Genomic DNA, 27065 nt, shown 5'->3' with positions numbered 1-27065 from the left:
GAGCAATCGGATGTTATTTACGTTCCAATTGTAAATATTATAACCTTACGAGTTAATTCATGCACTGAATATATTTCTGATTATACTTATATTCTATGTTTCAACTGTTCTGCCTACTGACCTAATACCTTACTAACATAATCTTATCATTTTGCTGTATCCCATTGTTGCCTAAAAGAAATAGTTTCAAATCGACAAGGCCGTCAATTTGTACAATGATGATTTTTGTGTAACTGTCTTTTCTTGTATATGTGCAATACACAATCGTGTTTATGAATAAACCAGCTTTTGCCCGCGGCTTCGCACGCATTAAATTTAGAGCAATTTAATAGATGCTATACATATAAACGTTTCTCTTGAACCACTTCATCTATTAAGAAAACCCCATCAAAATCGATTGCGTAGTTTTAAAGGTTTAAGCATACACAGGGACAAAGAGACATAGAGAAAGAGGAAGCGACTTTGTTTTATGCTATGTAGTGATAGAACATGAAACAGACAGAATGTTTCTGTCACAAAATAAATAAGCACAATGTTAACTTTATTGGTAATATATCAATTATCATATACTATCCAAGCACCGATTTAAATACCGCCAAACGTGTGACGAATGATTCTATTTTCACTTTAAATGACACGTGATTTGTAAAATTTGAAATTTTTATATCTGCAGCATTAAATAATAGCCCTGACGGGTATAATCTGGGGATCTTCAAAAGTAGAGTGCACAGGTACCTCCTAGGGAAGCGCGCTCCATCTTAAACTACATCTACGTTTACCAGCAGGCGAGATGGTAGTCAAGCGCTTCACTATCACACAATAAATTAAAAAAAAATGTAATTTGTAAACATTCCAACAATTAAATCACTATATTTTTTTGTCATGACGCGGGATTTATTTTTTTAAATATCTCAACTACTAATACCAATTCCATTAATAACATACTGGTGCTGTAAGCTACGATGTCTAAGAGGACGTAGTTTTTCCATGTTTGTTTGTTTGACTATCTTTCAAGCCTTATCCGAGCGGTTTTGATATGATTTTTGTGTCTGGAGATAGTTAGGAGACTAGAAAGTAACATATTATGCGACTGTTTACTGTATGTTTGTATACTGTATACTGTATGAGTATTGTATACATCTAACTCCCATTGTACTTCCTGTGTCTACGCGAAACTAGTAAAAAATAATCATGAAGCGTTCCCTTTTCACCAAATGTTTTTTTTTATATTGGAATATATCAATCATATTCCGAAAATACGCGAATATAAAGTTTCCTCAAGCCACATGTGAAAGCAAATTTGTTTTTCCCATGCACCCTATTCAAACGTAAGCTTTTATTTGCCTTATTGCGGACTTTCAAACTTATAATTGAAAGTCTCTTAATGGAGGAGCAGTGGAACATTTGTAAGTTTTTGGTATCGATTTTCTTTGTTTCAATAGCATAAGCAAGATTTTAGAACGTTGCTTTTCGCTGCCAATGCAAATATGTATGAATCGATTCAAAAGCCCTTCTTATAACCACATTATTTAACGTATATTTTCATTGGGTTAAACCTCCCAAAGACTTGCCAGAGAGGGGCATGCCATGTTTTAAGATGTCATAAGATCAGATATATAACATATGCTTAATGACGTATTTTGTTAAGCTTTTTTATGACACTAGACTAGTATCTTACTTATTTATGAAACGTCTTACGTATATAAGAATGTTGAATTCGGTCCAGTAGTTCCTGATATGAACGCGTACAAATACGTATACCATACCAAAATACTGTGACATATTACGTTAAAAGGTGTATAAGAAATCTTCGGCGCATACAAACGTAGTCAAACATTTTGTGCAGCTAAATTGATAGATCTAATAGACGATATCATGCAATGTATATGCAATAGTTTCAATATTATAAGAGATTTTGCTGTTAACTGTATTCAATTATCTATGGTAAAGGGACTCTACTGAAAGATTAATGTTGGGGATCATATTTTTAATCCCGTGCAATAAGCATTTCTACGAAATACCCTTCATTGTGCTTAATATAAATAAAGTCATGGATTTACATGTTTCGTTTAAAAGTAAGCATAATTATATAAAACCTCTTTTCTTCATCACTCAGATAAAAAATGAAAATACGTAATGATAAGTGAGGCCAAATTCTATAATATTTTATAATTTATATTATATACATTTGAGTCTCGTTCGTAGACTTTCATGACTCGGGTCAAATATGCCCACTGACCTTTATACAGTTCATATTGATGATATAATCTGATCAAATTATTTTAGTCATATAATGTTAACATTATGGAAATTTGTTTCATAAATTATATATGTAACATATACACATAATAAAACGTTTGTTGAATATAAATCAAATTTGTTCATTTATTTATAGAAGGCAGAATAAGAGAATATATCGTTTACTCCGTTAATTAGAATTAAAACTTTATGTAACGTCAAGACCTGTGCAGGCGTAATCCATTAATTATTATATTTTCCGTTTTTACAGAGCATAATGCAAAATATAATTTCGTAACATTTGAATATAAATATTTATTTAACTATTAAACGTGTCGAAACACAAAAAAGATAATACTGATACAATTATATTTAAATATGTTAACCAACATTGAAATTTAAATGAATAATTAACCACAATTTTTCCAAACATAATAATTTAAATGTTTTTATTTTTTTCCGATAATTTAATATATGTGAAAGAAATTGTTTATAACCCAATACAATAAGATGATATTATTTGAGAAAACAGTCAGAAAATACATGTATGTAAGTGCAAGGATATTTTCATTTTCCTCTATGAAGTAGAACGTGACTCCTTGACCATTCAGTGCAAATTGCTTCCTATCTGACACTTGCTATATAAAACAATAAAATGTTCGACGATTTATACGCGCCATGTGAACTTAAATTTGATCTGTTTACGGAATAGATACATTTACACATACGGAGTATCACATATCCTTGATTAATACAAAATTAATCTGTTTATTTGATAACTACATACTATAATAACAAAGTACGTGAAACATGTAAAAATGCCTATTTTAATATTATTAATATGTATTAAAATTGACAATAATCTCATCGTCTGTTTATTATTTATCAATATATAAATATATGTAATATCAGAATCATATTGTATATATAACATACAAATATAAAACAATTATTTTCATAATAACAATATTTCCTCGTCCATGCAAAATACACCACTTTATAAATCGGAGTCCATTCCAAATCTACTCAATTATAGGCAATGCATAAGACACTTTTAAATAAACCGTCCAAACTTTTCATACCGACATAATGCAGACGACGTCGCCGGCTGCAACTAGTTTTACGAGGAACGTGACTCTAGTACAGTGTGAGGTTCGTATCTGACACTGGCAATAAAACTAAATTTACTATCCCTTTTCAAGCACAGCACGATAATAAATTGGCACTTCTATTAACAATAAGTCCTTCTTACTGTTTAATACGTCATTGGTTTCAATATATTCATCTAAATAAACATACATTTCGATATATTCTGCTAAATTACTGCTTAGCTGTTTGTGAACCGGAATTAAGCATATAAAGAAAATACTTTCGTATTATATGCAGCGCTCTCTATTAGACTACCATGTAAACATCAAGGTCTTTAAAGTTATTTGTTATCTTTCTTACAATTTAGTTAATTAGTAATGTAATTTGTATTCAAATATGAAATAACAACAAAATACATTTTCACAAAATACTTTCAAAGTATGATTTTTATGCGAAAAGTACCAATAAAATAATAGCGATGGTTTAAAATAGAATCCTATTATATCACCTCGATTCCCGCAACGCATTAAGGGTTCGTGCTATGTGGCACGGATATTTTTAATGTAATAAATGTCTGTATTGATAGGTCAGTACTTTTCAGTACTTTTCAGTTTTTTCAGTAGTGATAAGACCGCCTTTTGTACAATAATCCTATTTTTGCTGTTTCTTTTTCTTGATGTACAATAAAGAGTTAATTATAATGTGTATCTCTCAATAATACTCGGGTACCTCCAGAAGGACAGCACCCGGTCTTTTGGAAGACTTACGTGGTGTTAAATTCAACATGCAGAGGCCCTATAGAGAATTTAATGTGTTACTAAAAAAAAAATACCCCGTTTTTAAACCTTCCTCCTTTTTTTTGAAGAAGGTCATAAAAAACATTACGTCAAACAAATCTGACATGTAATTATTCTTAATTTGCTTTTGATATTTTTATTCTAATTATAGCTGAAAACAGCGTAGCAATTAATAGGCAATTAATATTCTTTACAGGCGACAGACGTCGTGAAATAAATTAGCATTTCTCAAACTTAAACGGGAAAATTTGATTGATTTATTAATATTTTATTTATTAAAGAATAGGGCAATGGTTTTCGTATTACTTAACGTGATGTAGAGAAAATACTGATAGATTAATATCATTGTTGGTACCGGTACCTAGGAATAAAATGCTATGAAAGATGTTGGTACTAAAACAAAACATATTGTTATAAAACATGCATCATATATTGCATTTTCTCTCCAATTAATAGACTATGGTAGATTATGAATCTAATCCCGTATAAATGTGAAATTAACTATACCCTATACCCTATCTGAAACAGTAATAAAGTTTTACTAGGGAAACTAGCTATACCCTATACCCTATACCCTATCTGTCTGTCTGCCTGTCTTTTCTTCACGCCATTTTGAATAAAACCACCGAATTGTTTAAAAATTTGTACAGAGATAGTTCGAGACCAACCAAAAGACAAAGGATATATCATGTCTTTTATCCCTTAAATCCCATAGGAATGGGAGAACTATGAAACTGTATATTATTTTCTTTGGCCCCGAACAAAGCCACGGGCGAAAAGCTAGTTGGAAATTCGGCGTCTCCACGGACAAAGTTTAAATGCTATCCATAAAAATAGTAATTCCAAGAAGCATTAGAAGTAAATACATAGTTATGTTATTGACTTCCATTGACTTTATAATTAACAATTGTCTCCAATAAATGCATTCATTTAAACTAAATTAACAACACTCAGAGTCACGCCGAGTTACCTAGTGCCCGTAGATAGAATACTACAATCTCTTGATTAAAATCTCATATAAGATTTTCAAACCATTCGTACCCATTAAATAAATCTGTTCGATTATTCAAACTTTGTATACAAATAGGCCTAAGCTACAAGTAATTAAAAGCATCGCTCCAAATCCTAAAAGAGAAAAACAAAAAACGTGAAAGTATTTTTAATACCGTTCACGATTTGATGCGTAAAATATTTGAGAATTTTGTTACAACGGGATAAGAATTCGAAACAATTTTCGGAAAGCGCTTATTGCTATTCTTATTTTCCAATTATGATTATGGATTTTATCGGCGTTACTTATCATAATTACTTTCCCATTTCTAATTTCGCGTTTTGGTTTTGTTTATCCTGCCATATTTCAAATTATGAGTTTCCATTATTCTGTTTTATTTGGCATTTGAATTTGCGTTATGTGTATTTATTTGCCTATACCGCCAAACTGTTCATTTAAACTTCGGTATACAATAAATTTCATATGTCCATCCTAAAATGTTCACAAAGTCTGCAATCGCATTAATTGCCACTTAACTCATAAAATTCAAATTTGACTTGTATCAGATTCCGTTTCGGAAATAATGATCAACTTTAAATTCAAGTCCGATAGTATCAACATTGTATGGAAACCGCACGAGAAACAAACACGCAACTAAACAGAATTGCAAGGACAATTGAACCAATTAAATAAGTCGCAACGTCTAAAAATATTACTGACCGTCAGAGAAAAACTTTCGTCGTCCATCATCCAACACTATCACAACACACACATTAGAAACCTCAAAATTCAGAAAACTTTATAATCCGGCTCGGTTTTAGCACACTAACTATTTTAAAAATGGAACGAATTAATTCAAACTACATAACTGCGAACTCAACTTTTCCGCGAATATTAAGAGTTCGATTTTTAGAATTTAACATCGCAGTTAGAGATGATGGCAACACGCGCCGTGCGTACCGCTCAAACACCCAGTCTACACTACATAAGGGCGTATCTAAAATCTCCTTTATTGCGCTTGCGTACAACCAAGTGACTCTTCGTCGTCGCGGACTTATTCACTAGTTAATTAATATATCAACTTTTCCACCCCGTATTAAAAGACTCTCTTAATAAAATATTTGGCTTAGTGTCGCCGCCCAAGTTAGTTTTCTGAATTTGCTTTAGGTGTTCACATACAGCCTCGATATTAAACAAATTATTTATTTATTTATTTATTCTTTATTGCACACTTTCACACCTACAAAATATAAAAAAAAGAAATAAAATTTAACAAAAACTAGTATGCAAAGGGCAGCCTTATGGCTAAAAGCCATCTCTACCAGGCAACCGTTAAATTATAGGTTACCGATTTGTTATTTATTTGAATACTAAAGTTATATTGTCTGGATTGAGACTCTTTTTCTCAGTATCGTAATAGACTAAGGAAACCTCAGTAAAACTTTTTAATTGTTGCAAATTTATGGTTATCTTTTATTTATTTACGTAATTGTTTAAGTAACTTATAGACATAATCTATTTAGTATACTTATTTCTAGAATCGTTTATATAATATTACTCACATTTAATGGTAGTTCAGGTCTTAATGCGATTGCCGCAGTAATACATCGTAGAGTTAATTGTATTATAACATAATTATGACTTTCTTAAGTACATTACAACGATTTCACCATAAGATCAATCTCTCGTATAATATTACGTAATTTTTTTTTTCATATATTCGAAACAATTTTAAAAAACCCTTTCAGAAGTCCGACGTGAATTAGTAGCATTCTGTGTTTCGTATGGTGACTGGGGGAGCCGAAGGCCTGCTTCTTTTCCTCACCATTCCCAGTCCATTCCTTCTTTCCAGTCATCAATGTTTTCCTCAGCCCTTCCCTTTAGAGTCGACAGTGCATTCGCTGAGACACTTCCTCTGCGAATGTTCACGGATGTGGTGATCGCTTACCATCAGGCGAATCACCAGCTCAAAAGCCACCAGTTAAAAAAAACGACTACGAAACCATATTTGGTATCTGAAAAATTAAATATGTTTCACGCATTTTATACAATTACCAGAATGTTGGCCCTCGTTCAGACTTTATTATATACGAATGACGTAATTGTTAATGTGCCGATGGAAATACAAATTGTATTAAAATGGGGGATTAAGCGATGAAGTAATGGGTGTAATAAAACGCGCCCAGGGTATTCATTTTTAAAGTAAATAATGATATTGCTATTTCGAATCGAACAATAGGCTAGAAAGATGCCTGAAAGAGCAATAATATGAATAAAAACTATTTTTATGTTACACGTGGACTAGGTAGGAAGTCCGAGTCCCTGTGGGAGAATACATGGCCTAACGATGGAGGATCACTTGATGGTTAGTGATGACCACCGCCCATGAACATTCGCAGAGGTACGTAAATATTTCGTAAGACCTCTTAAGAGGTAAGATCAGGAAAGGATAGAAAAAGGGAATAAAATAATGGACTAGCAAGGGTAAGGAAAAAATACCATACTTATCGGAAGAAACACCGTGGTAGACATGCTACTATGTTATGCTTGTCTAAAACAGTTTCTCAAGTTTCTATTAATATAAAGAAAACAATATAATCAATAAAGAAGTTTTAACATTTAGAACAAAGGTTCCACATCGTTTCGTATAGGCTTATAAATATAACACAGTAAAGATACCTGTCTTTATTCTATTATATTTATAAGCCTTCATTATAGTACCTAATGGTTATAAGTACCACTCTAACCCATCAGAAGAGTTTACTCAGCAAACGTTCACACACGTCATATTTATCCAATACTTAATTACCAGAGGGAATTTGTTCCAAATGGCTTAATCCATCTTAAACTCAAGTGTAATCGTCATACTTAAGATAAACTGATCAAAATGGTTCATATTGATCAGTAGCCCTGAAATAGCGTCCTTAATAATATGTACCTACAATGTACGGGATTGGAATAAGCTCCCATGTTATACGAGGTTGTTATTATATTCTATGCAATACGTATGAAGGGGAGTTTCTCTAATATCTGCCCATTCTGTCTGCATGAAATTCTGTCTGTATAGTAATAGAATGCAGTGAAATGCATAAAATATTTAAATTATTATTTTGCTTATTTAAATACTATATATTTTATGAGAGAAGATCCCTGAAATTACGTATATTATATAAAATTCAAAGATTTTTTTCTTTGCTATTTATCTTAACAATATGGAAATAAGATCAGAATGGAACGTAACAATTTAAATGAGAAAGAAACCATCGAATCACATCATAAGGAATTTAATGAACTCAAATAAGAAAACGTGAAAGTTTTTCTATTTACAAAATTAATATTTCCAAAATACAAGCAAAAGATTAAACCGTTCCGACTTTTAAAGTTTTTTTCCTGAGGGATGAGTAAAATATGAAGTTTGCTTCATCTCTCCAAGGAATGAGCACGTATAGCGGAGTCAAGATTGCGCATTGTATATATTTACATGCCATTCGAAGGTTACTTCCTTAAGCTAAAGTTAACACGCACTACGGTGGTCGCTAGCACTTTTTGATAATTATTTCTACTAATTAATTCACGATATACCAATCTAAACATGGATAGTTATAAGAATACTTCTAGAATTAGTAATAAAGATAATGCGAGCCTCTTTCTCTTTACCAGAATAAAAAATTCTAAAAAAAATAAAAGATAGTTACATCTTAAATAAGCATAATCAGGGCATAATTAAAGTTCATTAGAACCACAATTATGACCTTACAAGAATTGCAAATTAAACTATGAAGATGGGTTCATCGCCTCATAATATGGCCTCATTTATCCGTTCATGACATTTCCATCACTATCTCGCTGAATAGATAATAATATATAAAAATATGCCAGGAAGCTATATAACAAACTGAAAATCTGACTGGAAGATTTAATATGTATTTATTATAACACAATATTGTAGTGCCTGCACTACAATAAATAAACATCAAAGATACATATCAGATAAAACAACCAAAACTTCTCCTACATACTTCCTTTAGCGAACGCAGCGCAGCAGCTATTAAAATAAAAAGAAAAGTTTTTATAATTTTTATAATGTTCTTGAGATTACTTATCTCCCCACGGAAACTGCAGTGCGTTCAGATCCTAACGGGGAATGTGAGGCCACATTGAAGCGTTCCTTATTCCCAGTAGGTTTGATGGACGTGTTTTCATTTCCAAATATGTTGTAACTTATTTTTATCGCCGGCGTTTTAGTGATACACCTCTGGGATTTGTCGGGCTGACCCTGATCAATGTAGACGGCCTCATAGCTAGGTACATACATAGATGCATTATCAGAACAATGTGACGTCATAATACTCTCAACTTTATTACTAGTAAAGCAAAAAATCGAAAGTGTACAATTTACATAATTTAAATTTAAAAAATGTATGAATATATCCCAAACAGTTACGAAAATAATGAAATTAGATTTTTTTCTGTCAGTGTCGGCAATGGACTTGGTCGCCTGATGCTTACCATCAGCTACCACCGTCCATAAACATATTATGTAGAGGCATAGTCCATAGGTTCGAGATATTTTATAATGTCCTTTATATATCCTCAAATACCTATTGATTGAATAATTCCAATATTTAGACAACAAATTAATAAATTGACTGCAGTAGCTCAAATTAGGCGGGTATTTCGCGTAATAGTGTCAACTACGCTAATTACGATAATTCCCTAACGGTATTAGGGTGTTGAATATTTTATGGTAATATCTATCTGCAAATAAATTAGTAATTTTATAGGAACCGAGAATAATGTAGATGCTTTGTCGGTGGAACACTTTTGATCCTTTTAGTTTATTAGGTATTACTTTTGATCCTTTCTTTCTTAAAATGTATGTGTAGTATAATTCTGACCACTTTTTATGCAGAGGTCTATTTTTATCCACCGATGCAAAAGAGGGGTTTTGAGCTAGAGGTATATTTGTGTATATGTCTGTCAGTAGCATCATATCTCTGAAATGAATCGACCTATTTGGATGCGGCTTTTTTCATTTCTACCTAAGCGTTGGCGTCGTTAGTCGTTTCCTAAATATTTTTACATAACTTTTAAGGAATTTATAGAAAAAAATATGATCTATGTAAAATTTAAGATTCGGGATAATTAAAAATCGGGTGGGAAATTTTTGAATTTTGAATTTATTTATGTCGTGTAAAAGGTTTTAAAAGATTATTAAGAATTGGTTTTTCATAATGGAACTAAGATTTTTTTTTGAAAATCATTCCTTATTTAATATGATTGTATTGTATAATTTAAAAAAAAAATTATAATATAAAAGAATGTTACTTGACATACAAGTAACATTCAATATAATAATATAAATTGCATACATAGCCTTGGCACTTTACAATAATTTAAACTGATCACATGATGCACTTTTTATTGTCTGTAAATTGGTGTGATATCATCTTTATTATTTTAAATGCCTTGTAATGGCCGTATATTATTGTTTAGTGTATCTCGTTTAGTTTTGTTGTTTTATTAATAGGACACACTGAAGGTTAAGAAGGAATTATATTAGTTCAGTTATTGTAATAGAAATTATTCGAATATGACAGAAAATTGTTGAGTATACTAGACGCTCGTCCTAGCTCCGCCCGAATATCAAGATTCCTGTTTTATGGCAATTAAGCATTTAATCGGGATAAAAAGTATCCTGTCACCCAATTCAACTCATATCCTGCCTGTATAACAAATTTCATCAAGATCCGTTTAGTAGCTTTAGCGTGATTGACGGACGAACATTCGAACAAACAAACTTTCACATAATATTAGTGTGATTATATTGATCATCAAAAGTTAAAATAAGTTCGATTATCCCCGAAACTCTCTGTATCAAAATTTCGTGAAAATCGTTAATGCCGTTTCTGACATGCAGATTACATATAATACAGATACACATACAAGAATTCAAAATCTAATGTTATCAGATAGATAAATTACTATGGTCCCTACATACAAATAATATACAAGAGTAAACATACGTATTTAAAAATAACACAATACAATGCTTATATAGGTAGCGTAGCTAGGTAGCGTTATATGAAATGACAGTAATATTTTTTCAATTACAACCACGCTATATAAAAGCACATGACATAAAGGGCAATGTGACCCAGAAAGTATTCGAAAACAGCCCACTTTACTCGTTATTTATTAAGGATTCAATCCCCAAGGAGTCACGCCCGCATGTTCATAAATTAACTATAATTAATTCATATTAACTGACACGCCGTCGTGTTGCTTCCGAATGAATTCACATTCATGTTTTGCTTACTCCCTGGCCGTACTTCTTATGTTTATATGCCCCAAATTGCGTTACGTTCTATTGTGCTAAGTTCTGGTGTGTTTTCTTATTCCCTTTTATTGTGTCTGTAATTTTTTTGACATGTGTTCTATGTTATATTATCAACTGAATTCATAAGAGGAGGTTATTATAAGACTGTTTTTTTGATTGTTTTTTGTTTCTTTATAAGTTTTTATTGGATAAATCGATTTTTATGATTCGTTTTTTATTTGATACTAGCTTCGCCCCGCGGTTTCACCCGCGTAAGTCCATATCCCGTAGGAATATTGGATAAAAAGTTGCCTATATGTTATTACACTTGGCCAGCTGTCTATGTACCAAATTTCATTGCAATCGGTCCAGTAGTTTTTGCGTGAAAGAGCAACAAACACACACACATCCTTACAAACTTTCGCATTTATGATATTATAGTAGGATTGTTGCCTCCCATGAGGAACAGTCCAAAAGGGACCAGCCTTTTAACATGTGGTCCAGTTCGGACATTCAAAAGGACATAGGTTAGTTTTATCCCAGAAATACGAGAACGGGAACTATGTGAGAAAATCCCGAGTCTCTCTATATTTTCCTTTAATACGCGGGCAAAACCGCTGGCGGAAAGCTGGTTATTTACAAACAATTACTCAAAACCTCTGTAGTATTATGGGTAATTACACGCTGGTATTTCAAATGCTTGCGAATAGTAATTGCGATGTATACGGAATAGATAAATTATTTCTGTAAATTGAATACACGCTTATATTATTACATCAGTTAGAATAGAAAATACAAATAGTATTTTGTATTTCCACATCAAATAGTGGAACAAATTCAGATGAATAAGCTGAACATTTTATGTACTTACTAGCTGCGCCCAGCGGTTTCACCCGCGTAAGTTCATATCCTGTAGGAATATCGGGATAAACAGTTGCCTATGTGTTATTCCACTTGTTCAGCTATCTACGTACTAAATTTCATCGCAATCGGTTCAGTAGATTTTGCGTGAAAGAGAAACACACACACATCCTTACAAACTTTCGAATTTTTAATATAAGTGCACTTATATGTGGGAGTCGAGCACGCTTCGGCACGAATTGGGCTAGCTCGCTCGGGGGACGTACCACACCCCATAGAAGACCGGCGTGAAATATTAGCATGCTATTGTGTTTCGTACGGTGAGTGGGAAAGCTGAAGGCCCGGCTCAGTTGCCCGCTTTGACATAAAATTCTTTCAAGAAGTTTCTTTTAGGTACTGCGTTTTATATTAGATTACTAGCGGTCCACCCCGGCTTCACCCGTGATAGTATTTTTTCTCTCTCCTTCCACCTCAGTTGCCCGCTATGACATAAAAATACATGAAAGCATTCTCTTATAGAATATATCTCTTATAGAATATTCTGCTTAAATGTATGTGAAAAACATTATTATAATAACTGGTATCGAAATATTATTTATTGCCTTATAATATAACGTTGATTCGGATTCTAGGCTGCGTAGGAAATGGTTGTTGTTATTTTTGGCACAGGCTTAGTGTAATAACCTTAAGAAGTATTGTTTTTGCTCGCACATCCCATTACGACGAAACTTACATGACGAAATCAAAAGTCTGAACATATGTATTTGTAACCTTTCACGCAAACATTTATTGTATAAATAAGTTTTTACATAATGAATCTAAAGAGATAGATTATAGTCTAAATAAGAAATCATTACTTTTTATTCATTTATCTTATGAGTGAAACCGTTATCTGAAGCTGAATTTATAACACACGTTACATAAACAAGAAATACCAGCGTTATTTCATGTTAAATAAAAATGCTTTTACCGTCAATTGCATTGAAAAATGACGGACCGACGAATCGCCCACAACAAAATAATTACAGTAGCTTTCATGGCGATTCGTGTATTCCATGAAAAGGCCATTCCCGTGTAATGACTCATTCCACTCAAGGCTCCGTTATTATTTATCGGCTGTTGATGTGTGCTTCAGACAATTATCAATGGTGTTTATGGAACTAATTGAACCTATTGAATGCGACAAATGTGTGTATGTGTGCACTGTTTTCTTATAGAGCCCCGTCTGTGGTTTTAATTGCGCATTTTGTAAGGATGGTGACAGGCGTTCTCTATTTAAATACACATTTCAAATCTTTTATGTTTCCTTTTATTAATTAAGGCTAGTATGACTACAGCATGTTTAAGATTGTAGTGCAAAATGAAACGATTTATATTATTAAATATCATATCATATACATTATACATATCTCTAAAAACGTACAATTAAAAGGTCGAAAATGAATCCAAATATCTTAATGAATATATTATTTACATCTACAACAGAAGTAATTATCTTTTTATCTGCATTATATGAATTGTTTCTATTAACATTATTTGCCGCATCAAATACAGGACAAATAGTCATCAGCATATAACCGTTTCTCTTTTATAACTATAATCAGTAATAACTACCCATTACAACCTCCAGACTAAAATAATTCAAGAAGTAATAATAATTATCAGGACTTCTAGTCTAATCGTTAATAAATACGTGGCTAAGAAGTCTAGGATAAATTGTCGATGGGTCCTGAAGTCTACGTGTTATTATCATTTCATCAAAATCATCATCATCAACTATATGTTCCCACTGCTGGGACACAGGCTTCTTATGAGGGTTCAGGCCATAATCCACCACGCTGGCCAAGTGCGGGTTAGTAGATATCACATGTCATCGAACTTTTGATTCTTAGACATACCGATTTCCTCACTTTCTTTTCCTTCACCGTTTTAAGCAGTGGTGATGTTGTTCACATGCGCAGCTCAATTGAAAAATCAATTTATTTCCTGCACGCTCGCCCGGTCTCGAACCCCGACTTATCGACTTTGAAGTCCGAGGTTCTCACCACTGAGCCACCACTGATGTTCTACTAGTTAATTAATAGTACTATGGTGTTTTGTGTATTATAGGCTATCTAAATCAATTTATCGAAACCCCAGGCATTATAGCTTGTAAGAAAATCTTTCCGCCGCTTCTGAAATTCAAACTACCTGTACAAGAAAGGCACATTTAAAGGTAATAGTTTAAGAACACTTTCCCCGAGGGAATGTCACAACAAATATCACATTATAAAAATACAGTTGATGACCTGTAAGCCGATGCTTTCTTTATCACGAGTATTTAATTACGCTCTCACTACAGCGTGTGCATTATAATCTTTTAATGTGTCTAATCAATGGAAAACCTATAAGTTGATAGCGAGTCATTGTAACTGATTGAACAAATGTATTCTATATAAAATATCAATTTAATTCAATTATACTCTGAATAACCTAGATCTTAGAAATGAATGAAAAATACTCATTTATTTGCTTCTAATCACGCGATGTGGTGTGAGATAGAATGACTTATATGTGAATTATAAACTAAGTAGCTGTTGCCCGCGGATTCGCTCGTGTATTCATAACTCTTTACTACATAAGATAAAACAAAGTTACTTTCCGTCATCTATATGTGTGTATGTTATCTTAGATCTTTAAAATAACGTATCTGTTTTTGACGGGATTTTTTTTTAATATATAGTGTGATTCAAGAGGAAGCTTTATAGCCGAGTTTATTGTTAATTTTTTATTACATGATATGGCTATTATTGACATAATCCATTACGTTTCATGAACGTTTTCAAAACTGACGCTTTTATTCGGTGAATTACAAATCAACAACGTAAACGATTTTTATAAGGTACGTATTAAAAAATTAAGTTTTTATAAATAACACAGCTACTTATCACAGCTCCATTTATGCATATACACTAGAAACTTCACGATCCGGACTATAGTATTCAAGATAATCGACATTAAAAATAGCAAACTTTGTGATACACAAACATAAAAGACTTAAAACAGGGCAAAGATAAACTGCAAATTAGAATTTATCTGCGTCCGTTAATAAGATAGCGGACGGAGTACAATGAAAAATCTCCATTCTAACACTTATCAAACGGTCAAAGTGTTCCTAATAGCTCTAAGGGAATAAAGTTACACTAATTTGCATACATTACCTTTTCTCGTTTAAGAAAGTTAGGGCCGAGAGTCCGTTCCGATTGGCTCCCTCGAGTATGGTCCCCCTTGGTGCGAATATCATAAATTATTACGCAATAATTTTCACAGATTGCTCGATAATGATCCCTTTGTGGGATATTAGAAATAACGTGTTTCTTTGATGTGTAATGATCTTGGAGTAGGGATAGCAAAAAAATGTACCTTGGTAGATGAAAAATACTTCTGTATCGATTTCTGAGAAGATGCTACTAAAATGACGTTGCTGTCAAGTTATTTTCAAATACTTTTAAGATTGCATTTTTAAATTTGTTATATGGAGGCCCATTTTTTCCTCATCCTTCCCAGTCCAGTCTTTCTTTCCTGTCATCAATCCTTATCACTTTCCCCTTGAAACAGGCAGCGCATTTGCAGAGGCACTACCTCTGTGAATGCTAATCGGCGATCCACCAGCTCAGTTACCCGCTTATGGATTAAAAATCGTTATTCAAATATCACTTATGTAATTAATTTTACTGAAAATATTTACACATGCACACAGAAAGCATAATGTATTAGCACACAGACATATATAGCCGACCTTGCTTCATATTTCGCCATATAACGAAACTGTAATTTAAAAGCTAATCTGAGATACGTACGTTTTGAAAAACTGCCTAAAACATAAATTTAACATAACATAAAAATTCCGCTGGTATTTCCCAGCAGACATAACTGAGATGCAATTTTACTTGAAAAATATATTTACGGTACATGTTCTGTCTGTTTTGTTTAAGTATTAAAAGAATAGAAAATAAGCTTATCGTCATAATTTATGTAGTATTTTATAATAAAGAATTAAGCCTAGAGAGGAATAACAGAATAAGACAATCGAAGTAACTAAAAACACTGATTAATGTTCAACGTAACCTATCTGTTATATTTAAGTTACAATTTTAAAGCTAAATGTACCCATTAATATAACGTTAAAAAACATATATATTTGTTATGAAAAATGTAAAGGTAAAATATATTTTCCGTTTGAATTATACAGTGAAAGATCGAATCACGCGCAGAAGCCCGGTAATTTATCGCTCTATATAAATACTATGCACGTAAAAATAATTCTGCTAATCCCGCCAGTTTAAACAACTACTCTAACACATAAATATCCAAGCAGACTGCTAACAAACAACCACCGAGCATGAAAGACGTGACGACGAACGGCGAAACTACGAGTTAATTTTACATAGAATTAAGAAATCTTCTCACATTGAGATTATGCAAATTGTACTGCGTAGATAACATAACAATATGCAATATGTACAGTGTACAATCCCTTCTCTCTCGCTGGTACAAACAACGCGAATATTATAAATTTATGTATAAAGTTTGTTCTACACTCCCTAATGTTGATGGGAGACCGTGTTCTAATTAAGGTTCCAGAAATATTACGTAAAAATTATTACTTCATAAATAAGTTGCGAATGGAACGCCTGGAGCTGTTTTCCGGTATCAGATAAGGAGAAATTACTCGGAAGAATTCTTAGATACTGCGAAATTTTTAAAGACCTTGAATACTGCACTTTTTTGATGGAATTTTGAGATGATTTTTCTAATAATGTGCAATATTTTATATTTTATTCAAATATTAAAATAGTTATTATTAATTCAGTAAAAATAATGTTGTCCAAATTTGTAAAAATAAACATACTCGCTCTCTGCATCCATAGGTATTTTTACATCTTTACAAAAATTAGAAAAAAATCAACAATTTACATGCAATGTTATATGCAAATGACGGTCACCGACAAAGCGGATATGATATAATACGAGACAATGATAGTGGGACCTTGAATAAAGATGAGAGCTGTGGTATTGTCACTTACGTACAAACCTAAGTACTTAGTTGGCATAATCTGTACATCATTTGTAATATAAACTAACTAATTATGTAGAAAAAAGTATTAAATATGACATTTTTCTCTTAGTAAAACTTATAGACTCTATGTATGATTACATTTTGCGCGCGTTAAATTTGGAGTAGTTTAAAAGATTTTATTATAAATGTAAACCTTCATCTTTAAGTACTTTATTTATTAAAAATCTCCCATCAACATCCGTTGTATAGTTTTAAAGATTTAAGCATACATAAGAATATAGGGACAGACAGAGAAAGTGACTTTCTTTCATACTATGTAATAAATATTCTACAAGTATGTAGTAGTACATTTTCCGATGTCTCCGCGGAAAAACGTAGTCTATGTTATTCTCCAGCCTCCTTATCATCTCCTGACACAAAAAATTACTCGACATCGCTCCGTTGCGACGTGATGGAATGACAAACAAACAACAAACACATAAAAAACAAAATACACACTCGCATTTATCGTAATATATAAACATACGTAAAATATAGTATAGTTTATATTTTTTTAACTACTGTAAATGACTGCCCGGATGGAGCCGGGGCGTGAAGCTAATAATTTTATAATGCAACTACTGTTGCCCGCAGCGTCGCCCGCGCGGTCTTAATAAATTTTCGCGATACAAACTTTTTAAAAGGTAGAATTAATCATCATCCTTTCTTAGCGGATGCCTACGTCATAGCATCTATCTGCATGTCAAATTTCAGCCGGTTCCGTCCGATCGTTGATTGATGCGCCCAGCAGTTTCACCCGTGTAAGTCCGTATTCCGTAGGAATATCGGGATGTCCAGCTATCTACATACCAAACTTCATTGTAATTGGTTCAGTAGTTTTTGCGTGAAAGAACAACAAACACACACACACACACACACCCTTACAAACTTTCGCATCTATAATACTAGCTGCGCCCCGCGATTTCACCCGCGTAAGTCCTTATCCCGTAGGAATATCGGGATAAAAAGTTGCTCATATGCTATTCCACTTGTCCAGCTGTCTATGTACCAAATTTCATTGCAATCGGTTCAGCAGTTTTTGCGTGAAAGAGCAACAAACGCACACACATCCTTACAAACAGTAAGTAATAATTAGTAATAGTACAATAGGATGGCCATGACGCCCAACGAAACTTCCTCAAATACCAACGATGTTAATGAAATCCTCGAAGGACCACTTGAAGAATTTATGAAAACCCAAGAGTATTATCATGTAAATACAATTATTCCACGTTGTAAGGTTTTTATTGTTTTAGACGTGAGTTTATATTACTTCCGTAAGCTATTTATTAACACAACGGAAGAACAGAACAGATTCGACTGATATTTGATAAACTTTGCGCGACAGAATAATTAATATTGATTGATTTTTAAATATGAATGAGACAATTTTATCAACGCCATTGAAAGTAAAACATTTATTTATTCAATTAAACTTCTTGATAGTCATAATATACTTCGACTATTTACCACAAGATATCAATAATTTACGTATAAATTATTATTCAAATATATAACTTTAAATACTCAACTCCTTTATTAACGAATAATATTTTTACAATTTAAATTAATTTTGCATTAACCATACTATTTTTCGAAACGGTTCATAAAACAATCAATCTATTTATTAACATTGTTTAACAAGTTCTTACACAGTTATGTTATATATTGTATTAATTATAAAGATAAAAGAAAAATATTATCTACACTAATATTATAAAGAGGAAAACTTTGTTTGTTTGGTTGTAATGAATAGGCTCAAAAACTACTTGACCGATTTTAAAAATTCTTTCACCATTCAAACGCTACATTATCCACGAGTAACATAGACTATATATGTACCACGGGCGAAGCCGGGGCGAACACCTTGTTATTGATAAAAGTAAATACAGAACACAACACAGCGGTTACAAGCAGACAAAAACATAAACAGTTGCAGAAAATAAATTGAAGGAACTTCCAAATTCACACTCGATGGTGATTACTGGTGTAAAGTTGGAGATAACTGCTCGTTAAGCTTCCATTTAATTTTCCTTCAAAGGTTCTTCCTTTACAAGTATTTATGTTATGAAAATGTGGTCGGAAATGAAAATGTTTTAATATTTACAATGGCAAGCAAATAAATGCAATAGATGACTTATATTTAGCTACTAACTGCACATTTCTGTTTTATACGACTATGACGAATTGAGGTTTATGTTTTTGAGTCTATGTACGCATGTATGTTTCTTTGACAAGTTCTTGTGCGCAGCACATTGACATGATTCGTGTTAGTCGTGGCAGTGACTGTGGGTTAATAAAAAAATAAGAAAAACACTCATTTTTGGCGCCTGAATTATGATGATATATTACGAGAATATGTAAAAATTACATCAAGCTCCTTATTTATATATACCTGTATAAACAAAAGATGTCTGGGAAGAAGATAAAAGAAAAAACAGCTTAGAGAATGAATATACATGTAAGATATTATTATATTACTGTATATTCTTATAAACGTATTGAGTGAAAAAAGTACATATTGTGTTTTTCATAGTACATCGTTTAAATTAAGGTGAATATTTAAATTTTTATGAAAGTTAATATTTCCTGTGATATATTTCAGAATTAGAGAATATATTGATATTTTTTTTAACAGTCGAGCCCACTTCGCCGCTTTGCTTTGGTAAAAAAACTAGCTTTTAGCGATATTTCAAACGTGAAGGCTTGGAGGATTTACCTGTGAGCTCTCACCGTTATTTTGAACAAAACAACTTTTTTGGGCTTTAACAGTTTTTTTTTCTTTTTTAAATTTTACAGATTTCAAACGCCAAATATTGAGTTTTAACGCGAAACATGATTGACAGGCGAGAGTTCATAATATTTTAGAAACTGTAAAACGTAATATAAATTGCTGTTAAAAGAGTTAAAATTGTACTTATTTTTGTTTTTAAACTATCATTACGTTTGCAATATAATGAAACGGCCAATAGTTTTTCATTACTGTTACTAATTTTAAATCAAGTTTATTTGCATTAGTCTCCGCCCGGATCCAGATTCAATACAGATCAAGATTCCTGTTTTATCCCAAGACATCATGCAATCGGGATAAAAAGTATCCTATCACCAAAATCAGCTCATACCCTGCCTGTATACCAAATTTCATCAAAATCCGTTCAGTAGATTCAACGTGATTGACGGGCAAACATCCAAACAAACAAACTTTCACATTTATAATATTAGTATGATAATAATAAGTCTCTACTCCCTATGTCTTGTAACGAGTCTTACTAACTATGACGAACAATATCTGAATTTAGTTCATTGCTACATTAATTTGATGAAATTCCACATCACTACGAGTAGGAACAGTAATGGATTGTCATTAATTATAAACTGTAAACCCATTCATCATCGACTGCTTATTAAGACCTGAATATTCTACTAAATTATTGGAATATCAAGTTCTGAATTATTTAGTTATTCCTAGGCTAGGTTTTCAATTCGATTATATTTTTATGATTGCCCTCTGAAATTGAACTAAAATTCCGACTTAGATCTGATGCCTTTCGTTCCATCGTCCCATTTACTTAATTTGATCTAATTTAAACAACTTGAAGGTGGTATTTTTTGTTAAATTAATTATATTAAAACTGCATCGTTGATTTATCTTATAGAATACTATGATACTTAGCGTAGTACATTACAGATTTAGGTTTAGAAATTAAAGACTTTTTAACGGATTTTAAATGCGATTTATTCATTATATTATTTACACTTTACAGCGAGCTTCGGGTTAAATATATAATGAAATAAATCGAGTATTAATCAGTTAAAAAGTCTTTAATTTCATTTATCTCTTATTAATCACGATTTACGGATTTAATTTGTTGATTCAAAGAATCCTTAAAAATTCACCCAATGGACGTACTTAAATATTGACGATTTAATTATTATTTACTGAGAAAAAAATGGATGTGAGAAAAGTTTAGACACGTGCGTGGTCATCAGAAGAGACTCAGATTATTATTTATATAAATCGTATTTCTTTAATTTTTTGGAAATCCTGCAATTATAGCACACCAGAACAAGAATTTAATTTGGCTTCTTGACGGTAAAGTAATTCCTCTTCAGAGGAACGTTGAAAAATTAGCAAAGAATGTAATATCAGTACACAGTATAAAGCAAAGTTGCTTTCCGTGGTCGGTCTGTGTAAGCATAAGATCTTAAAAATAACACACACCACCACAGATTTTCGTGGTTTTTTTTTTTTGACGTGACAACGTCTTAAATTAGGTTGCGGCTCGGAGTCACTCATGAAAAAGTGAAACGCCCGGTAACGTTACGATGAGTCACCGAACTATGATCGGTCCGCCGCGCGCGCAGCACTAGAGAATTAGGCGCATTGAATCGGCGCGTGCTTGTGTCTCTGTCTCTGTCTTTCTCGAGCGTTCTTGGCGTTGGAAAAAAAGACGTTGTCACGTAAAATCTTCGCCCGTAAAACCGACTTTACAGGCAACCATTTTTATTTAATTATAATTTTTTTTCTTATTCAAGAGGAGGATTTATATGTATTGTAACATAGAGAGAAGCGGGGAAAGAGGTTTTAATCCGAATTTACCGTGTGCTAAGCTGTGGGCAAAATCTAATGAAGAATATAATGTTACATGCAAAATAACACAATCCCGTTTATAAGACGCAATTCCTTAAATGACTAACTAGCATATGAAATGTGGTAAAACCAAATCGACGAAAACAGCATTTCTAGAACTTACACTTTCACATTTGCTCTAAAAGACATTGTATCAATTAATAGAATAATAATAACAATAAACTTCTAAAGATAATTATACTATTACTATGGTATATAATTCTAAAATTTGTTGAATACAATAGACCCCAAGTACAATATCGATTATAATCTTCAGTTTGTATTGACAACCCGCTCAACTTGATGGTCTAACAATAGTTGATAACTATGATGTTAACCCGCATGCCATCAATGATTATTGGTACGGATTGTCTATTTGGGTGTTGTTTTGATTTTAATCCTTCTATTGGTCATATAGATATAGAGTTAGTAAGGGTTAATTTCCCATGTATCGGAAAGATAACAATGTCTGTGATTTCGATATCATTATTTTATCATGGTTTTGTATTTATCATTTGATACTATTGCAATTATTTCTCTTACGCCTTTTAAATTTTATTATACCAGTGTTTCTATATCACTGGTTGACTGGTTAATGAAAAGACCACCCATTGTACAATATTCCTATGTACTGTTTTATTTATATCGATGCGGGCAAATGATCTAATGATTCACTTGATGATCAATCGCAGGAGTAGCGCCTCTGCGAATGCGCTGCTCGCTAAGGAGTAAGGGATAAGGAAAGGATTGACGACTGGAAAGAAGTAATGGACTGGGAAGAGTGAGGAGGAGAAGGAAAGGCCTCCAACTCCTCCATTCACCAAAGTAATAGACTTCTATTTCAAGCCAGTTCTCTGGCGGGGTGTGGTACTTCTCCGATGCGGGCTAGCCCAAAGCCATACAGAAGCATGCTCGACTCCCACAGTCGATACAAATCGATCGAATTAAATGAAATTATACGTCTACCTATATACACACGAAAATTAATAATTCATGATACATTAGTAAACGATGATTTATTTAATGTACAAATTGAAAGTAGTTTAAATAATTTACATTGTACAGAGCTCAAATTTTCAGATTTATGTTTTTGCTCCCTTCAATGATTTGCTTAAATAAATTCGTTTTTCAGTGTAATGAATATTCTTCATCTTATTTATTCTCCTACAAGAATCACTCAATATAAATACTGAGATAGATTACGAAAATAAATTAAAGATACATTCAAAATCAACCTTTCACAAGACAATATTGAATGATACAGAAAAATCTATTAGAAACAAAGAAATATTTATGAAAAGTAAATTTATAAATGAAACGTTCACGACAGCGATACTTGGACAAATAAAACCGCAGAAAAAATTACCAGAACGCTGTGGAAAATAGACTAATAATTGAACGTATGAATTTCAACTATATCGGAATAGTCTATTTGATCTGAATAAACAAAAGATCGTATGGATTGCGTACAAACAGGATGTTTCCGAGCTCTTTATATACATTTACTAAAAATGTTAATAAAATACTGATTGTATTTTAAAGTAAATATTAATATTGTTAAAAAAAAAGACATAACAGAAACAATTCACTGTCTCACTTGCTCATATTCATAAGGAAATGATTTCGATTTTTTAAATCCTGACAATCCTAATCAGAATAATAGGTAAGCTCATGAAATCAATGTATTGTCACCGATTGGTAAGTGTGCAAAGTTTGAATTAAATCTGTCAGTTAAAGTGGTACAAAATCGAGTCTAAAGTCGGTTACATAAAAAATACGATAGAATCTTAAGTAAAAAATAAACCCCATACCGTAAAACTTTGAAGCCCAAAGCAATATTTGGAAGAATTGAAATGATATAACGATTCAGGAAGGGACAATATTCTATTCAATTACGAACAACAAACATAATTTTCTTTAAGAAACAAAGGAAGGAATTTAACTGTCTTATACATTTGTAAACATACATTTAACTTACATTTTGGGATTACGACAATTTTGTTTCAAAGATTTAAATTAACAAAGGGACTTTTGTTACAAGAAAATTACAGAGTAATTCGTATCAATCAAAGAGACTCAAAATTAAATTCCATTAGGCAATTTTATTCGGAACTACTTACTTGATTAAAGGTGCTTCCCCGTGTTGAAGTAGATTAGGAGTTAGTTAACATTTCGTTATTAATTTATTAAAGATTCAATTGAAATATCGTCCAAATTATCAGCCGCGTTAAGAATGATAACAGCATAAATCTAACAGTATATATAATAAAGATAACCGGAATACTACTAACAATAAGCGAAGGGAAACATGATGAATATTATATTATAGACCTATTTATATTTTTATTTCATAACTCATTAAGTACCAAATGGCTAGTACATACCTACTATATTTTTACGCGATAACATAATGATAATAACATTTTTTTCCTAAATATAACATATTTAGGTTGACAGTCGAAACGTGTGAGCCTCTACGAAGCGTAATATAATACGGATAGGTATCAGCGTATTTGGTGCATAGAGGTTCAAACATTCTGGCTGTCAGCACCGCCGGTCAGCGAATCGTCAGCGTGACTCTAAAATCATTATCATCATCATAATCATCAGCCCATATATGTTCCCACTGCTGGGACACAGGCCTCCTATGAGCGTTGGCCAAGTGTGGGTTGGCAGATGTCACATGTCGTCGAACTTTTGATTCTTGGACATGCCGGTTTCCTCAAGATGTTATCCTGTACCGTTTTAAGCAGTGGTGATGTTATCAACATGTGCAGATAAATTGAAAAATGAATTTATTTCCTGCAGGCTCGCCCGCTCTCGAACCCCGACTTATTGTTTTTAAATCCGATGTTCTCGCCACTGAGCCACCACTGGTTTTTAATACCTACAATCATGCCTTACACTGAAAATAATTAAAAACGATATTACGTACATTTATTTACATTCATTTATGTTAAAAGCCTTGTAAAATTGCTCAAACGTTTCCTAAAAAATCCAAATATTATTCTTTGAAGCATAGGCTCTTGGACCTTAATACGATTAGAGTTTCTTCGCATGTCAGACACAGTGACAGGAACATCAAAGAATCGGAAAGCGGAATGCGAGATTTTATGTAAAAGTTTTGATAGCTCCCCGATTGATGAAACGATCGAGTTTTTCGTAGCATGTCGCGTAATTCGTGTTTATATTGTGTTATCTAATTAATTATGTTTCAACCTTAGTAACATGAGAGAAAATCTTAACTAAAAATGTAATATTCCGAGATTTAATTTAAACAAAATATTCCACTGTTACATGTTTAATGTTATTTCCAAAAGAAAATACTTTACTACTTCTTAACTTTGCATTGATTTTGAGTTATATTACTAAAGTTTGAGTTTTATCAAACAATCTCATTTTTATTATATAAGATATATGCTTAAGTACATAAATGCAATCCAAAAAATTTCAAAACGGTCTCATTGGAATTAATTCACATAGAAATTAGGACATTTTTTTTTGCCGACGTGCATGTCAAGTTAAAGCCTCTCTTAACAGATTTTTAACGCGATTTATTCATTATAATATTTATCACGACATTTCGTTTAATTTCTAAATTCGTGTATAAATGCCTCAAAAATAAAAATCTGTATATGTATCCGAGATGCAATAAAATTATTTGCTCAACTAATAATAATAATAAATAGCTTACCAAAAACTCTAGAATGATCACAAATTTAGCACAAACACACACAGTACACAAGCACCAACGCGGACGATAAAACAAGTGAGGGTATGAGCTTCAGACAATTACACATAATTGTATTGACCTAAGCTAACCCGTGGGCTAATTCGGTCGTATGCACCCGCCTTATTGATTATAATTCTGGATTAGTTTATTAGCATTGTTTCGGGATGTGTTTAAAGAAAGCGTTTAATGGTTTTTGTTTATATTATTGGATTGTCTATTTTTGAGCTTGTTTACCACGCGAGTAAAGCCGCGGGTGCAAGAGCGGTTTGCTATTTCTAAGAGGTTATGCGTATGTATACGCATTGCATATCTTTTATCTTTTAGATTATTAAAGCTCATATTATTTTGTGAATAGTATTTTGGATTATGTCATATAGGTAATTGTATGGAGTTCTAAGAATATATTTTTGTTTTCAATCATAGACACAGTTACAGCAAACCATAAAGTATAATGTATAAACTAAAGAATCCAATTAAATGAAATTAAAATTGACATAGATAATTTACTAGTCACGCATTTGACAACTATATTGAGGGAGTTGTGAAAAAATATTCAATATCACATTGGCGATAAGTTTGACATTGACATGGCGGTCCCCCTCTTAGCTCTGTTTTCACACAAATATAACTAAGAACCACAGAAAGGAAACTGGCATTAAAATGAAAAAAAAATGCTTTAAATACATACACACAGAGGCAGAAAGTTATAACCCCCCTCTTTTTGCGTCAGTAGTTGAAAAGAGTTCAGAAAGAGTTGAAAACAATTTGATGGTTGTTCCAGAGTTTTTGTAGCACCTAAGCAAAATAATATATTATTCAGCATGTTGTTGCATTGTGTTTTTATAATTATGTGGTCGGTTGTTATTTTGTGTATAACACACATTAAAAATGGATATTAATGAAATGAATCGCTTATTTATAACATACATTTTGCAAACTCAATTTTATTTGCTATTTATTGGAAAAAGTTTGTATGAATTGTTAAAAGCTCAATTATTCTTGAACTATCTATCATAAACGAATTGTTTGCACATCCAGTATCCATACTATTATAGAACAACGCTGTGATACACTCACATAGCTCCTTTATTCGCCAAAAGATAATCAATTTATTTTTAATTAAAATAAGACAACAGACAACGAAAACTACCCTGGTCCGTAATTCTATTTGCATAAAAATATATTTAAATGACGCAACACTATTTCATTTAGCATCTTTCTGCTATAAAAGGGTGAGTCTCAACTCTTAATGGTTGTAGAAGCGTAATTAGAAAACTCCAAGAGTTTGAGTCTTGGCTTTTCTCAGAAG

The 27065-nt window shown here is 32.3% G+C and overlaps 1 protein-coding gene across 4 annotated transcripts in view; it reads right to left on the bottom strand.

Annotated features, from left to right (window-relative positions):
- Positions 1-25780, bottom strand: part of LOC119833648 (nephrin-like) — a 164713-nt gene extending 138933 nt beyond the window's left edge. For 3 of the 4 annotated variants that reach the window (XM_038357754.1, XM_038357750.1, XM_038357752.1), the window contains exon 1: positions 5836-6089. The gene's annotated coding sequence lies outside the window, so the exon portion shown is untranslated. Of the gene's footprint in view, positions 1-5835; positions 6090-25717 lie in introns of those variants that run through there. The other variant, XM_038357751.1, reaches the window with a different exon arrangement.
- Between the last annotated feature and the right edge of the window lie 1285 nt (positions 25781-27065).

The sequence above is a fragment of the Zerene cesonia genome, chromosome 17 (assembly GCF_012273895.1).
Source record: "Zerene cesonia ecotype Mississippi chromosome 17, Zerene_cesonia_1.1, whole genome shotgun sequence".
Taxonomy (NCBI): domain Eukaryota; kingdom Metazoa; phylum Arthropoda; class Insecta; order Lepidoptera; family Pieridae; genus Zerene; species Zerene cesonia.
This window is presented reverse-complemented; position numbering and strand designations above follow the sequence as displayed.